This window comes from Sciurus carolinensis, chromosome 3, assembly GCF_902686445.1.
Source record: "Sciurus carolinensis chromosome 3, mSciCar1.2, whole genome shotgun sequence".
Taxonomy (NCBI): domain Eukaryota; kingdom Metazoa; phylum Chordata; class Mammalia; order Rodentia; family Sciuridae; genus Sciurus; species Sciurus carolinensis.
The window spans coordinates 170310713-170324559 of NC_062215.1; the positions used below are offsets into that span (position 1 = coordinate 170310713).

A 13847-nucleotide genomic window follows, 5' to 3' on the forward strand; every position below is an offset into this window, starting at 1 on the left:
AAATTAGATTCTAAGGACTGCGAGCCAGGTTTAAAGAAATGATTTTCAAATAAGCTTTCTATGTGTGCCTGTCATCTCAAAGTATGGTTTGGTGGTTTTGTGAACTTTTCCGAACTTAGTGCCTTTATCACTTTCAGTGATGTTTGGGGATTGAGCTGTGGTGGGGATAACTGGAATAGATCAGCAAATGCCTGTAGAACTCGTACACTCAACACAGCACATTTTTACTTCCGTCTGAATAGGAAGATCTCATTTGCTTGGACTTCACATGACTGATGCATGTAAGACATGGGAAAACCATAGAGCTTGATAATGTCTGTTTTTCTTATCTTGTTATAAGCAAAAATAATAACAGTCAACAAAAATGATTGTACTAACTTTATGCAAACTCTTTAAATTTGGCAAAAAGTATTGAAGATACTTTATTTTCATATCATATTGTCTCATAATGAATGTTTTTAAATCAAATGCTTTGTAGGTATCCAAGTCAGGGAATGTTCCCTTAGGTCAGGGGACTGACCTAAGAGTGGAGAAAGCAGAATACCAGATCTGGTTTATGACTGAGGTCATGTGTACATACGATGACCATCTCCCCTGCTGTTACCCTGAGTCGACTGATCTTGACCTCTTCATTTGACACAGTTTTGCTCATCCCATTAACACCTGAGTACAAGGACAGGGGTGTTACGGATATGTGCCAGGGAGTGATAGTAATGATTGGCCATAAAATTCAAGATGCGTATAGAAACACATGGGCTACAGCAATTGAGGAACACAGAGAAGACTGCAGGGCGAAGGGTAGGAGGGTCTCAATGACAGTTGAGGTTGAACGCACAGAGGAAATGAGCTGGAAAGGCCAATGTTGGTAGGCAGTGAGGGAGAGGGATGCTTAAAATTGAGGCTATGGGAGGATAAAGTTTGGGCTGTCTTAAGGTCCAGGTTATGACCGTGAGAGTGATGGTTAAGGCAAGAAATAAAGATGCTACCTGTAAGGAGATTTATAAGAAATTCTGTTCCCAGGGAATATATGTTTACTTAACACTCTTTTTCACTCCTGAATTAGCCTACAATTTATAATTCTTGAACCTTTATTTTTTTAAATGAATTGTTTGTAAAGAAATATTTTGGTTTCTTTCTAGATCCAAATTCTATATTTTTGAAGATTTACAAACTCAAAAGTAGAAAACTAAAACAGATGCCCCTAAGTGACAGTTACAAATGTAAAAAGTAAATCAAAACAAACAAACAAACAAACAAACCTTGACCAAATAATTGTCCTTCTTAAGGGGAACCATTCTTCAGTAAATGAGAAACTCCCTTTTTAGCAAGGCACCATGAAGTCACATGTCCCTGATCCCTTTAGATGTATAGAATGGTTTTATGTTAACAGAGTGAATCTTAAATTTAAATGTGCTTTCCCTTAAACTGTTCGCCCTAATGAGTGTGCATCTTTCTCTGTTGTACAGCCCTGGTTCTCTGTGCTGTCATATATAACAAATAACAGATGATTAAATATTACAATGAGGTCAACTAAGATTTTTTTCCATCCACTGTAATAGGGAAACTGTTTTTTTTAAGACCCGCTGTGGGCATTAAAACTGTGTCTAATATGTGGTGATAATAGCTTTTAATTTGTTATGAATATAGATGCAGGAGATGAGGTTTGATCAAAGACAAATTTTAACACTAGACCCTAGAGCCCCTTAAGGCTACAACATGAAGCAGATAATCCAAGTGCTCGCCTTGACGCACAGCCTTGGATTCAATTATTTTGTCTGAGGGAAACCAATCAGGGAGAGTGGGTTGTTCCCGGAAAGCCATTCCAGAGAAACAGGGAGCCAGTCTTCTGGCCTCTGCGTAGGCAGTCTGTGACATCTATATTTCAATCTATCATATTATTACATTTGGGTGCATTAAGTAGATGTGCCACCTGTTGTGCATAAAGGCAGCACATTGGCCCCTCCATTTAGAGTAACTAATGGATCCATGAATGAGCATTTGGCTCTTAAGTCGTATCTCTAGTGATTCACATTTACATGCCACTCTGATTATAAGGATGAGGGATGGCAGCTTAGTTTTTAGAATTGTAGGCATGATTTTTTTTAATGGGCTTCAAAAATGCCAGTCAGTACAGTTGTCAGCTTTATCAGTTTGCCAAGGTAGTGTGTTCTGCAGAAAGATTCATGAAATACTTTTTGTTCTTCAACAGGAAAAACATCTCATGAATAAAACCTGACCTTGTTTTCCAAACTCACTTTCATCCCACAAATATCCTGGGGGATCATTGGGTAGGATATGACCATCCTATTTAATAGACGAATGAACCTACTTGGAGATGAATTCACTAGTGGTCACTCAATGATGGAAGATCAGAGCTAGGAAAGGAATGTTCTAACCAGGGTGGAAACAAATGTGTGTGTTTGCAGTATGGGTGAATTTGTGTGTGTGTGTGTGTGTGTGTGTGTGTGTGTGTGTGTGTGATCGATACAGACACGTAGATTTTTTTCCACTCTGTAGATAGTGTAGATAGTGGCTTGATTATTTATTTCTCTTTAGAGTTTGGGAATTTCTGGGTGACATATTATGTTATTCTAAATATTTTACCGTATTGTTTCACTTCCTTCCAAACCCAGTTTCTACTTAAAAATATTTTGGTTTGCCAGACTTATGCTACTAAACTGAAGTTCCTAGACAGTCGGGACCCATTAATTTAATGTATACTTGAAAATGAGTTATAATAATTTGTAACCATACTTTATAAACATAGGAATTAATTTATTTTAAACCCCCAAACATCTGAAAGCTATATTTTCTGCTCAAAAAAGCACATTGCTTATATATGACATAAAAGCATGTGTGATATTTCACCCTCATCCTTCAAAATGATAGAAACTCAAGTTTGTATACAATGAAAATATAATAATAAAAGGTCATATAAGAAGAAAATTTGTCAGGTGTGAAGGATGGCGCTTACAGCAGGAGAATCACAAGTTCTTGAGGCCAGCCTCTGCAATTCAGCTGGAACCTGTCTCAAAATAAAAAGAGATGGGGATGTAGCTTGGTGGTAGAGCATTCTTGAATTCAAACAAAGAGAAAAAAGGAAAAGAAAAGGAAAGGAAAGGAAAAAGAGAAAGAAAAAGAAAAATGGTGACATTCTAAAAGAAATTTAAACTGAAGAAAAGAGAAGGAACTGAACTTTTCAAGGAGAAACTAACATTTAATTTGATCTGAACTTGAAGTATGTTTTGTTCAAATGGAGATGTAGTTTAAATGGGGAAAAAAGACAGGGCAAGCTGATTGATGTGAGCAGATGATGTAATTAAATAAAAAGGAAGGTGGAACCAAATAACGTAAAAGCCTTGGTTGTCTCACAGAGGATCTGGGCTTTAATTTGGGCAAAACTGAAGATTCTAAAGAGGGGCATTAAGGGGGTCTTATTCTTTTTTAGGACTATTTTTTTTTTTTTTCTGGTCAATGGCTGGATTGCTGAAGGAAACTGAGATAAAGAATCCAAGTGAACAACCAAGGCCAAAAGTTAAGCCTTAAGTTGGTTTGGAAAACAGAGGATGGATGACCTGTTGAGTAGGTATATAACAAGAATTTGATGTGACTCATTTGCAAGGTCTTGGTCTCTGTGACTGAGATGATGCTGTTGAAGACAAAGTCTATGGAGAGAACAGGGAGATGCTGCTGAGCTTGCTTTGAACGTGTTGGCCTTACGTGTCAGGGGTACATCCACTGGACTTGCACTTCCCTGATCTAGCACTTTCTTGGGAGGAGAGATACAAGTCTCAGAATGCAGGTAACAGTAGGCTACCAGATTTAAAAATCCACGAACAGGATATTGCTGATGTCTGAATAACTGTCATTTGTCAAGGAGACTAACAGAAACACAACCTTGGCCTGTACTAAAGTATGAGGTATAAGAAGATAAATCAGTGAAGGCCCCTCACCAGAAAGATGATAAAATGGGAGAGAGCAGTATTAAGGTAGCCAAAGTAAATGGTACAGTCCAGAAAGAAGCTGTGGTCTAGACCAGAGAAAACAGCTCTAAAGGGATCAAGAAGAACCTAGGCAGAGATAAAAGAAAACTTCAAAGTGTATGCATTAGGCAAAAAATAATAATAATTTTAATAGACTGCGTGGTGGTAGAACCCTAGTACAGGAGAAACAGAATAACTCATGGGATGATCACAAGAAAGCAGGTCACCCTCTGAAGCATCTGCAGCAGCTGACAGTGCACGGGAAAGAGAGAGAGGATCGGTAATCAGTGGTGAAGTAAAGATGGATGAATGAATGACGAATGAATGAGAAAGAAGGAGAGAAGGAAGAAGGGAGGGAGGGAGGGAGGGAGGAAGGAGGAAGAAAGGGAGAGTTGGAGAGAATGACAAGAGAAAGAAAGAAGGAAAGTTATTGCTCTCAAGTGTTTGGGGATACGTGCTCCTAAAGAAAGAGGAGGCTGGGATATTTGGGATTGTTGATGAGAACGAGCCAATGGAGAATAAAAAGAAAGAGTAGTATGTGTATAAATAACGTGGTGATATAGACTGAATCAGTAAACCACAGAAGGTGTACTGTTAATTATGTAGAGGAATTCGGAGATAGAAAAGAGCAAGACACAGGGACCTCCCACCAGAGACTACATCATCTCAGTGAAGCAGAATTTGAGGGGATGAATTGAGGGGCTAGGCTTGGTTTTCCCAAAACTGGGGTACCCTGAAGCTCTCAAGCGGTCATTCTGAGGTATGTACCATTTGTAATTACAGTATTATCTTAACTCTTAAGAAGGGTAGCCTTCGTCAGTTGCACTTCTCATTTAGAAAGACATTGGATTAATTTGGGTTTTATACAGAAGATGAAATAGTGATGTATTTTTATTCCTTGATAGTTCATTTTTCACAGTGATGCCATATATACATGTCTAGGATTTCCTGATTTTTCTGAGATATAATTTTTTTCCTTTCACTACCATAAGTCCTCTTAAGTTTAAAAATACTTCTGAGGCCAGAGTAGACTATTTTGCAAGAAGCCTTTCACTATGCTCAAATATTCTAGATCTCTAGTGACCTACAATCTTTGAGATCTTTCTCATCCAAGACATTTAGAACATGTTCCATTAAATCTATTTTTTAAATGCTTTTTCAGAACTGGGGATTGAACCCAGGGCCTTGTGCATGTCAAGCAATGCTTTGCCACTGAGCCACATCCCCAGTTCTTGTTCCATTAAGTCTTAAGGCAACATAATCTGTAGAAGTGCATATTACAAATGTTTGAGAAGGGTAGGTGCCTTATGTTTAAGACAGAGCTGACATTAAAGCTTTTTTATTCCAGTCCTCTGATTTTGTTTGGCAGATCATACCATCTCTCTGTAGAAGGTCAATGAATGTCTGGCAATGTAATTGAGAGCTTTACAAATTCCAAGAACACTCATTTTTTCTGGCTGTGAAATTTTATGCCAGAAATAACTTTGGGTCATACCAATCCCTTTCTGCCAAGATTATGGAAAATCCATACTCTAAAAAATTAGGGTACATGTTTTACTAGTTTTGCTAACTAAGCAATAATAATAAAGATGCATTCAATGGTGAGGTCCGCAATGCTATGTCATAGATAATGATCTGAGCTGGAAAAGTCACTAGTTACCTTTTTACTAATATGAAACTTTTCAGAAGAGAAAATCGACTGAAACTATACTGAAGAGTCTGACATTTGTCGTTCAGCTCTCATGCATTGTTTGGCTCTCTCCTGAATCCAGGGCATTGCTTTACATGTTACCACCTTTGGGAAAGTATGTTCTTCCCCCACAGTCTATTTCCAAGCTGCTTTAAGGTTTGAGAGCAAACATAACTGCCTCTCTCATAAGCATACAATTCCCTCTCCAGAACATAAGTGTGTGGGAAGGCCAGAAAGTGGCCTCCTGGCTGCGGCATTCAGAGTACCATGCTGTCAATCAAGATGTTTTACAAAGTTAAAGGAGAATGAAATCTAATCCAGGGATTTGTTAAGTGAAATTTGTTTAGAGCTTCTGCTGCATTATCTCAGACATCAAAATTATCTTCAAAATAGTATGGCAGGTTGTTATTGATAGTCTACAATTTGAGGGGAGGAAAACAAAACTAAAGGATTTAATGTGCCTATGGTTTTAGAACTAATCTGTAGCAGAGCTAGAATTTTCCGTGTAATTTTTCAAATTGGTCATTGGGATATGTGAAAATAACCTTAGAACATATGAATTTCTCTTTTTTTTTTTTGATACTGAAAATAGTTGTTGACTGATTTTGCTTGTCTCATAGGGTCATTGCGGCTTTTCTTTCCAATAATAGTTTCAGAATGCCAGAGCCAAAGGATCAAAAAGGAAGGTTCTGAAAATACTAGCAATGCTTCAGTACTCATATCTTTGTCTCACTTATAGTATTCCTACCTTCTGTCCACTTGCTGCAATTAATTAATTTATGGTCTGTCTTCTTAGGGGGCTCAGAGATTAGTGGACAGGGTCAACTACAGAGTTGATAAAGGAGAAGGACAGACCTCTGAAGGTCCAGAGGAGAGACATCAAGTTCAGCCTTGAGAAAGCCTAGTTGATAATGGAAAGTTTTCTCAAAGAAACTACATCTGAATTGAGTCCTAATCATGACCAAAGGAGTAATTTCAGGCAGAGTGCAGGGTGATTGCTGTCTGGGGTTATAATTTACCTGTCATTTTGTCTCATCAACACCTTAGGCATGTGGTTACTTTTGAATTTTGTCTATTAATCAATGATCTGGAATGCTGTTAGGGTGGGGACATGTCATAGTAGGGGATTTGTAAGGTGAAGGAGGAAAATGGCGCAGATGAGACTTCGGCATAGGATCCAGATCATAAAAGACCTGGAATATCACGTAAGCATTTGAATTTTTAGTCCAGAGAAATGGAAAGGCTTTCAAAGGGTTTTAATTCAGAGAGTGACATGAGCTAATCTGCATTTAGAAGGATAAGTGTGGCAGTACTGTGGAGACGGATCAGCTAAGAGGCAATTGTATTAATTTAGCCAAGAAGCGATGAGCACCTAAAACCGAAGCAGGGCAGTAGAGATGGAGAGGAAGGGATTACGCAGATCCCTGCATTCAAATTGCTGGCTCTTATAACAGGGACCAAAATTAACAGTGTATGAGTATGCATAGAATTTTGCTCTCTCCTTCCTCATATATTGAGAAAATGGTAACTGAAGGAAAGGTGAAAATAGAGAATATAACTATATAGCCTTACCATCCACCCTGTTGCTTGAAAAAAATGAGAGAGAACTGTGATTCTTAACTATTCCCAAACATAAACATGTGCATTCACTTTGTTAATAGATACTTATTAGTTGCCCCTTTGAGTCAAGCACTGTTCAAGCCAGTGGAAATATAAGACAACAGGTCTGATCAAGTTCTGCCCCAAGATTCCCGTCTGATTTCTCAATTCCTCCAGATCCTGACTAGCAGCACAGAAATCTTCCTCTCCCCACTTCTCTCCCTCATCTGGTGAAGTCTTACTCATGCTGTGCATCAGCTGCAAAGCCACTTCCTTTCATGGGACTTCCCAGACGCTCTGCAGTGGTTAGGGCCCCAGGACTTGTTCTTCCATGGCTCCTGTCTGGTGCTTCCTCTCGGTGAGCCTCTGACCACATGGTGCTGAAGTCATGCTGGTGCTATCGTCCCTGATTTGCTGAGGACACTTACCACTCAGTTTTGAGAGTAGTCACTTGAATATTTTATGAATAAATTGTGAGTAACTTAATTAAATTACTTAATACAGAAGAGTTTCACCCTACTTATATATTATGCTTATAGTAAGCCTTACCAATTAAAGTTTAAGTGGACTTGAAGTTAGCCCCTTCTGCTTGGGAAGTTCAAGGCATTACATGTGAACATTTTTTAATTTCTAGCTTCCACCACTAGATTGAAAAAAGTGAGCCACATATGGTTTGCTAAACTCATTTCTAAAAACTTGGCAGGTTCTCAAACCATATTCAAAGCTTATGTCAGTTTTGAAGACACAAATAAAATGCATTTTCCATAACTTCCCCTTCTTTGGTTGAATTTTTGGAAAAGATCTCCCACGATGTGAACTTCTGCAAACTATATTCTCAACTGAATCTGAATACCATGATTTGAGTTATTTTTCATATATCCCCTCTTCTGCAAGTCATGACACTTCAAGGACTAACAAAATCTTATTTATGTATAAAAATAAGAAATGTTTTAATTTTAGATTCCAAAGCACCATAGATAATAACATATGTTAATCTCAAAAGCACTTGTCATGTTTTAAGTAAAAGTAAGTCTCTTAAAGATGTTCCATAGAATTTGCTCTGGCTTTAATAAGCATTATATATCAGTCCTGTCTCTTTAGAAACTCAGAAATGAATAAAAGGAACTTTGATAGAGGACATGCACACACACACACACCCACTCCCTGCTCTAAATACCTCACTTTATTATTCTGATGAGCATTATATCAATAGGCAGTGGTAATGACCTCAAACTCTTGACAAAAAGCTATTTGTAATAAATAATTATATGTTAGTTTTTCAAGCATTGCTCCTGAGTCATGATTATCCTAAGCTCTAACTTTCATTAAAAAAAAATCATAATGTAGTTTGAGAGAAATAACCATAAAATTCATTGAATAGATTTTCCCAAGTCTTTATTAAACCAATAGACAATTATGGCAAAAAGGATAAATTATTTACTTTTGTTCCCTTTCCTTCACTTTGCATTTTTTCCTTTCTATTTGGATTTGGAAGTACATAGCATGACAATTACCATTAAAGCCCACTTACAAACATGGAATTGGTTTATATTGTTAGAATGTTTTTGTTCATGGTGTTTCGGGGTAAAAATTTGTCATGAAAATGGCGATGTTATAGCTTGGAAGAAAAACTTAAAAACTGACATAAAGTTACAAGGCAACCCAGGAAGGAAGGGAATATACACTGTTATTTGTGAAGTTTCATGATTTAGTCTGTTCAGACTGCTGAAACAAAATTCTACAGATTCGTAAGTTTATGAACAGCAGCCATTTACAGTTTTGAGGCCAAGTCCAAGAGGCAGTATCTCATGTCTACTGAAGGCCTACCTCCTGGCTCACAGATGGCCTCCATCTTGCTGTGAATTCACACTGCAGAACTGGAGAGGGAGCTCCCTGGGTCTCTCTAATAAGGGCACTAATCACATTCATGAAGGTGCAGTCTCATGACCTAGTCAACTCCAGATACCATCAACTTGGGGATAAAGAGTCAACCTAAGGATTTGGGGGAACTCCAACATTTGTCTATAGCACCTCTACTTATATCAGCTATGTTCCTAGGTGATTTTAAAATGTCTTTTATCACTTTAATTTGTTATATCAATTCTAAAAAATATTTTGTCCATTATAAAGATAAGAATAATTGAAGATCAGAAATTATATGCCCCTTAACTAAAATTAGATAATTACTAAATACTTGGTTATGTATCTCTTGTTCCATCTGAAATACTAAATTCAGGGCATATGTGAAGTCTTCTAGCTTGGAGAACAACATATTTGATGATATTAATCTAAGTATAGCATATGAAGCTAATGGAAACTGAATTTCCTCTCTTTAGGACAGGTTTTTTCCTCCATTGTTTTACTTTATTTTTTCTGTAATAGATCACCATTAAAGTTAATAAGAAGGTGTGTAAAAGCCCCCTTTGTAACACTTGACCTCAACACCCAAGAAGCAGCAATAAATGGCCCAACACAGGAAATTGACATCTGAAAAAAATAAAAGGTAGAGGAGTGGAGATATTAAGAACATAAAAGTAGGAAACAGATATCATAGAGGATATGAAGTGGTGAAAATGAATGTTTGAGCCTAAGGCAAGAAATGCAGAGATTATGGTTTTGAATGAGCAAGTGGGGCTCAGGGAAGACATTAAGGGTAATGGCGAGTGAGCAATTTGGAAGAAAATATGATCACAGCTTAATTTTACTGGAGCCAAATTTCCACGTCAAAGTATACTGCATGATTATATGTGTGTATGTGAACATGTGTGTGTGTGTGTGTGTGTGTGTGTGTGTGTATAAAATAAATGAACCAGGCAGTTAATTACTTCCATTCATGGTGTTAAAATAGAAAGAATATTTCTAAACAATAAATAAGTAGGACACATTCATTTCCTGCTTTGAATCCTTCCTAGTCCTTCCCTGACACCAGGTAGCTTTTCTTTTCTTTTTTTTGTGGGGGGAGAGGGGGTGCTGGGGATCGAACCCAGGGCCCTTTGCTTACAAGGCAAGCACTCTACCGACTGAGCTATCTCCCCAGCCCCCAGTTACCTTTTCTAACACACATTAGCCAAAGGCTTTTGTCTAGTGACTGCTGTCGGCAGAGCATTGTGCTGGTTCATTTAGGACTTTACCAGTATCAGAATATTCAACTATATTTGTCTCCCACAAAGTGGAATTTCGTGCTTAATGTACCTGGGATTGCTTTAGCAGCAGGCACAACAGATCCAGGTCTTTTGCAATGCCAAAAGACCTGGTCTCACTAGCTTCTCTTCATGGGGCATGAACGGTGAAGAAGGTCTGGGCTCCAAGCCAGTGCAGCTTCCACGGAGTGCTTGCCAGTGCTTCAAAGACTCATGGTGACCAGTGGGATTCAGTGTCCACTTGGCCAGGCCTGGGCAACGTGCAGATGCGGAGGAAGAAAGTTGACTCCTCACAGGAATTTCCACTGCCAGGAGAAAGGATAATGAATTCCTGGGAAGGAAAATAGCAGATGTCTCCAAAATTCTCTAACAAAGCCCTTTATTTGGTCATCCTCAAATGTTACCTACTTCTTTATTTTTTTCTTTTTAAACAAATACAGGCTAGTGACTGTTTTGTGAGCAAAAAGTCAGAATTCTTTCCCTCATGAAGTTTAAAATGTTCTTCAATGTGGCTGTGGTGAGTGTGGACGTATGATCAATTGTGTGGCAGATTCCATCAGACCATAATTGGAGCAGATGCATTTATACCTTTCTCTTAAATGGTTGACTTTATGTAGAGGCATACTATCAGTTCAAATGAGAAAAGGTGTAGCATACTAGTCTCTTGGATCTTTCTATGCTGTTTTCCTAAGCACAGACTAGTTTACTGGGCATGACACCCTGGGCATTGTTCTGGGGAGTGGAGAGATTCTCCTTGGGTAACGAGGGTTGACTTTTGGCCTTGTGCATCCAAAGAGAAGACAAGAGGGAGGCAGAATCAAATACAGACCTTCTAAGTCATGCTTTTAATGAGTAAAGTCAAAGTATTGATTTCCTTCTACTCATTCACAATGAAATGCCTAACATGAAAGATTCCAATAGTTAACAATGACAGAGGTCAACTTACCCACAAGCAAATTTCATTCTCTTTTTACAGTTCTGTCCTCTATTTCCTTTTCAAATGTTTCCCATTTATTTGATAGTTAAAAGTGCCCTTTCTCTGATACCAGGTAAATAGATCTTATTGAAAAATAAACAGAAAAGAATTTCCCAGTGTTTCAGGAGTCTACAAAGTTAGGAACATAACAGATTACTAATTGGAGATGAATTTTTTAGCTCAACTGTACAGATTCACTACAGAAAGCAAATATTCAAGCAAGAAAAGTCCTAGGTATCCCTTTAGTTTATATTTCAACTTCCAGATGGATTCGCAAAAAAGGCAAGGCACATGTGTGGATGTAAACACACACACACATACACACACACACACCCATGCACATGCTTATGGAACAGGATTCTTTTCATCAATGAATCCCAAAGAAGAAGACTCTACTACAAAAATACTGGCATGTCTGCTTTAAACCTGCAATCAGAAGCAACACCCCTGTCACTTTTAAAGATGACATTTAACCTCAGGAGGTCACCCTTCTCAGGGATGGCGCTTTCATTTCTGAAAGGAAGCAGTTCATGGAAGGAGACACAAAACATCCATGCTAATGGGTTTTCAAGAGGACCAGGAGACAAGTGACAATCCCTGTTGACTACCACTGTCAGCACAGGCTCAAAGGTCTTGTTTTCCACCTTTCTGTATCAATCCTTGCTAATGTGTGCTTTGAAATCATGATGCAGGTAGTTTAAGAAAGTTAAGGGACTACATTTGCCTAGATGGTCTTGATTCTTTGAGTTTATCATATACTTTGACCTTCTTTGTGTGGAGGGTTTTGAGATTATAGGATACCATATGCCATGCTTTACAGAGTCGACTTAAAATGCAAGTGGGAGAAGACTTAAACATAATCACTTTAAAGCTACAATTATTGGCTACCTATTATGTATGAAATTTTGTGCTAGGTACTTCATGTGTAGTACCATAGCCATATTAATAATTCAATGGGGCTGATACAGCTACTAAACAGATAAGGAAATTCCCTAGGGATTCAGTGGCTAATGTTTTTCATCTGCTAAATGATGTATCAGGGAATTGAATCCATAACTAATAATCCTAGTGCACATGGCCTGCCCATTAGCCAATAACTTCTTTGGGGGAGAGATTTACAAACTATCAATTACTTCTGGAAGAATATTCCCTCTTGATTTAAGTAATATTTTATTCCTCATGTTTTATGACACAAAAAGTAGCCAACAGACAACTTGATCTTGCAACATTGCTTTCATTGTGGGAGAAAAAGCATACTTGTTTAAATTCAGGATTATGAAACTTGTTTATTTTTATCACATGGGATGTGTCAGGCTTAATCTATCTTGAGTGTTGGAGTCTGATTGCGAAAAGACTCTGCTTTCTTCAGCCCACATAACTTTCACTTGGAGCCAAGTAGTCCTACAGTAGAGTTGGTTCCTCACTCCACAAGCACCATTTAAATGTTCAGTCTAAAGCAAGAGAATGACCTATTTTCACAAACATTACTTCTTTCTGGGATCTCACATTTGTTTTTAGATTTCTTTTCCTTGGTTCTTTGGTTTCTGAATGTAATAGGTTGTATGACCATTCCCAAGTAGGTCAGTTCAAGTCCCTGGGAAGGACACCAAGATGGTGTTAGAAGGATGAGTGATTTATTGAGGAGATTGCTTGTGAGACAGGAAGAAGGAAGAAGCAGGAACAGGTCAGACAAGGCTCAGGTCACAGTGTGGGTCCGGCATCTATGAAAAAGAGGGGGAAGGACAAGTGATTGATTGGGAAGAGCCTCTGACTATGGTGTAACAATGGGAAAGTCTAGACCAGTTCAAGAGGGGAACCCAGATATAAGGATTGTCCTGCATCTTACTCATACAATGGCTAGGAGCTGCCCAGTGAGAGAGTACACTTGCCTAAAATGTCATGGAAAATTTGAAGATGGTAGTTGGCAATTGTCAGCTAACTCTTCTCCTCAGAGATGGTTCTCTGGAGGCAGATCTGACCATGCATCTCCGTGGTTGCCACAGTTCATCACTTAGATATAGTTGATACCTTCCTGAAGGTTTGAGTGACAGCTCTTTCTTGGCTTTCATCCATTTCTTCTTGAGTGGAAATTTATCAGGGTACAGTTACTGTGATAAAAGATAGTCCTCTTCATGGCAAGTTAATGCACCAGATGCTCAATATCTCCCTCCTCCACCACTCTTACTTCACCTTGTCTACTTTAACACCTCTGATGGCCTTATTGGCTTACTCAGTGGTGGGACTCATCTCTCTTTCAAGAGAAGTTGGTAACCACAGCCCTTCTTAACCAGGGTTTCTGTGTATAACCTTTCAAAGTCACAATTGGTTAAGAGACTATGAAGGGACACCCAAGCGAATCACCTTGGTTCCATACTATTTCTCTCTGCCCCATTTAAATGAGGTTCTACATCTTCCTGCTCAACAGAGCTAATGGTCTCTTCCACTTGGTGACCCCTCTT

General features: G+C 38.4%; 1 protein-coding gene and 1 non-coding gene across 4 annotated transcripts in view; one reads left to right on the forward strand and one right to left on the reverse strand.

Annotated features, from left to right (window-relative positions):
• Positions 1 to 13847, forward strand: part of Nyap2 (neuronal tyrosine-phosphorylated phosphoinositide-3-kinase adaptor 2) — a 256201-nt gene that overhangs the window by 84413 nt on the left and 157941 nt on the right. The gene's annotated exons all lie outside the window — the stretch shown is intronic.
• Positions 10228 to 10307, reverse strand: Trnat-ugu (transfer RNA threonine (anticodon UGU)). The gene has a single exon. It is a non-coding gene; the product is annotated as a tRNA-Thr (tRNA).